Source organism: Triticum dicoccoides, chromosome 5A (genome assembly GCF_002162155.2).
Source record: "Triticum dicoccoides isolate Atlit2015 ecotype Zavitan chromosome 5A, WEW_v2.0, whole genome shotgun sequence".
In the NCBI taxonomy this organism is placed as follows: domain Eukaryota; kingdom Viridiplantae; phylum Streptophyta; class Magnoliopsida; order Poales; family Poaceae; genus Triticum; species Triticum dicoccoides.
In genome coordinates this window covers 320844723-320848811 of record NC_041388.1, presented here as the reverse complement: position 1 = coordinate 320848811, position 4089 = coordinate 320844723, and positions in this window count along the sequence as shown.

Sequence of the window (4089 nt, the reverse complement as noted above, 5' to 3'; positions counted from 1 at the left end):
GCGTCGCTGTTTTTTTTAGAAAACCGAACGGTTTTCCGTCGGTTTTTTTTTTGTTTTTTTTAGTTTTCGTTTTTTTAGATCGGTTTTTTTCGGTTTAGGTTAAATAGCGAGCGTTCGCTCGTTTGTTCATTTAAACGAACACGTTCTTCGTTTAGATCTGGATAACAAACGTTCGTTCGTTAATCCGTTCGTCGTTTTCTTTTCTTGGATTAAATCCGCGATTTTTCTGATCGCGATTCCTATTCCGATTTTCGTTTTAGTATAACTTTTCGCTCGTTTATCGGAATCAGGCGATTCAAGCGCCTAGAGTTTCGTCTCGAAACCCTCTATCCGTTTAACCAACTTAAACAAGATTTTGCTACTGTAAAACTTGCCCTAGATCCAGATTACTAGAACGAAGTTGTTTTCTTTTGTCGTTTGATTTCGTTGCTTCGTTCGATTTGATTCTTTTTGCCAACCAGAGTTCTTAAGTTGAACCTTCTGGTTAGATCTCTTATTTGAGTTTTACCTGTGCATTAGATGAGTACTTATTGTATGCCTGTTTGTTTGTCTGCGATAGAATACCCAGAGTGCGCCGCCTGTTACTTCGAATCGCTAGGTTTCGCGGATCATCAGCAAGGCAAGTAACACTTTGATCATACCTTTTCTACTACCCAGTTTTATTGCATTAGATCAATCCTCACACATTGCATGATTAGGATCTAATTAAATTGTGGGATGGGAAGTAGATGAGGTAGTACCTATTACCTGTTTATTATCAAACCTTTGGGAGTTACTTCTACGTTTGCTTATTATGCCATGCTATGCTAGTAGACGTGGATTGGGTGAGTGAAATCCATTGACAGATGTGAGATTGATAATTAATGGTTTATCTAAGGTGGCAACTTAAACACACATCTGGGTGGATTGAGGCACCTGGGTATTCCAGGACTTGCCTGTTTTTCTTTTGGACCGCCATCCAGGCTCAAAGGTATCATAAGACTATTCATACTAGAAACTTCCGTGTGCAGCCAGAAGCTATTATGGGCTCTAGCATAGTTGACTAAGTTGTGCGAACTCTTACAGTGGTAGACTAGCAGCTGTAGGGGATGTAGGTGGTACGGTCTACCCGATCGTAAGGTGCTAGCGCTTCTGAAAGACTATGTCTCAGTCATCCGTCTTCTCAAACATCATGTAGTGCGAGAAAACAAACGGAGGCGATCAAGTCTTGTGGGGAAAAGTGCGCAAACCTCTGCAGAGTGTAATAAACTAATCATGGTTAGCCGTGTCCCCGGTTATGGACATCTTGAGTATCTAGTACCTGGATTTTCATGTGAATCTCAACATGTTACTCTAAATTCATTTTGTTGGGTTATGTTTAATGATGTTGCTTAATTGGGATTGAGAATGCTGTCAACCATTCTCAATGTTTAACAACCACCATGATAGTAATTAAATTTAATTCCTTTGAAGTAGGGAAAAATTGGCTTTACGCAAAACTGTAACCATAGAGCTTTCCACCAGCCAAATATGCATATAGTATAGCTGTTCATTCCATTACTCTCTATGTGTTACCTTGCCAGCATATTCCATGTGCTGACCCATTTCGGGCTGCAACGTTAATGTTGCAGACTTTTCAGACGATGATTAAGGAGTTTTAGGTCGTGGTTCTATACTCAGTGATGCCGTTGGAGTTGATGGATGAGGGAGTCCTGGATTAGGGGGTGTTCGGGTAGCCGGACTATACCTTCAGCCGGACTCCTGGACTATGAAGATACAAGATTGAAGACTTCGTCCCGTGTCCGAATGGGACTTTCCTTGGCATGGAAGGCAAGCTTGGCGATGCGGATATTCAAGATCTCCTACCATTGTAACCGACTCTGTGTAACCCTAACCCTATCCGGTGTCTATATAAACCGGAGGGTTGTAGTCCGTAGGACATCAACTCCATATACAACAATCATACCATAGGCTAGCTTCTAGGGTTTAGCCTCCTTGATCTCGTGGTAGATCTACTCTTGTACTACCCATATCATCACTATTAATCAAGCAGGAGTAGGGTATTACCTCCATCGAGAGGGCCCGAACCTGGGTAAAAACATCGTGTCCCTTGTCTCCTGTTACCATCCGGCCTTGACACACAGTTCGGGACCCCCTACCCGAGATCCGCTGGTTTTGACACCGACATTGGTGCTTTCATTGAGAGTTCCTCTGTGCCGTCGCAATCAGGAAGGATGCCTCCTCCCGTCTTTAAAGATGGCGCCGTTGCTAAGGGAGCCTTGGCTGTCGGCCAAACTCTCCAGCTAGGTGGTTTCCTCATGACCGCCTGTTCGGCTGTTGCGCCGACGGTGACCTCTCGGGTCATCAAAAGCAACCTACATGTCAGCTCGGAGCTCGTCGAGCAGCTAGATCCAATGGAGCTCTCTTCCGTAAACGAGCTCTTGGATCGCATCGCCGCCCTGGGGGTCGCTACGGATTACGACCAGGTTGGGCTTAAACCCGATCTAAGAGAAATTAACTCTCCCCAAGTCACCCACCACGTTGCCGTGGTAGAGGCGCAGTGCGGCGACCCTTCATCTATTTTAAGGACTAGCTACGTCCGAATTACCGACCCCTCCAAGCCGGATACCCACGGAGAGGAGGATGTAACTCAAGACCTGAGCTTAGGATCAGGCAACGGGATAGATTCGTTGGACAACATCCAAGAATCTAAACTTCAGAGTTCGGAAACTCTTCGGCCTCCGAATCTTGGATTGAGTGAGGTTTCAGATTCAACGACACCCGCCCACCCGAACATAAGCGATCTCTCCCAAATCAAGCAGAGGCCCGAGGAAATAGTACATCATTACTGGGCCAGATTCCTCCTGGTTATGAACAGGATAAAGGATTGCCGCGAGGGAGACGCAATCTCAATTTTCTGCAGTAATTGCACGGACGAGGGAATCCTTAACGCCGTAAGTCGTCGTGATATTACACGCTTCGCTGACTTGGCGTCCATGGTACAAAAATACTGTGCGATGGAAAGCGCCTGGAAAACTGAAATAAAATTTTGGGATAATCCGGCCTTGAATAGTAATCCCGTCCGAACTAAGAGGGTGCATCATCATAGGACACCCGGGATAAACACCAAAAAGCCAAAACCCTCTATAGGGCATGGAACCGTACTGGAAAGGTGGCTTGATGGACCCTGTAGAATTCACAGTACAGAGGAGGCCACACCAACTCACAACCTTAGAGCATGTTGGATACTCCGGCAGGTGGCCAAAATTGGCGAGGACCTCCTAATTCTGGAGGCTGCAGAAAGCCAGCCCGAGGACACCAGTACCGTTCTCACAGTCTTCGAGACTTTCGCATCAAACAATATGCAAAAAAGAACACTCCACAGCCTCGCCGAAGTCTATCAAGTTGCAACAATAAATCCATGGAGCGACACTTCTATTACCTTCAACGCAAGTGATGAACCTAGATTCCGAACAGCCCGAGCACCAGCCGCATTGGTCCTCAGTCCCATAGTGGACAGCTTTCGCCTCACCAAGGTGCTCATGGATGGAGGCAACAGACTGAACCTCATTTATGAGGAAACCCTTCAAAAAATGGAAATAGACTGGAACCGCATCGAGCGAAGCAGCACAACCTTTAGAGGAATAATCCCCAGTCGGGAAGCGCGCTGCATAGGAAAAATCACACTAGATGTGGTGTTCGGCACGCCGGATAATTACAGGTCCAAAGAAGTCACGTTTCAGGTGGCCCCATTCAAAAGCGGATATCACGCTTTACTAGGGCGGGAAGCATTCACAATCTTCCAAGCAATACCCCATTATAGGTACATGAAGCTTAAGATGCCCGGGCTGAACGGAATTATCACTCTAGCTAGTGATCCGGACATAGCACTCCGCGCCGAACACAAGACGGCCGCATTAGCCCTTGAGGCACTATCTGAAGCCTTAGCGGTCGACGAACTGACTGTGCCGCGCTCCACGGTTAACAGGGATGATGTGATACTCGACAAGAGATCCAAATCCACATCCTTCAAGCCAGCTGACGAAATAGTCAAATTCCAGGTCCATCCAACGGACCCCAATAAAATAGCTTCCATCAGGGCACGACTGA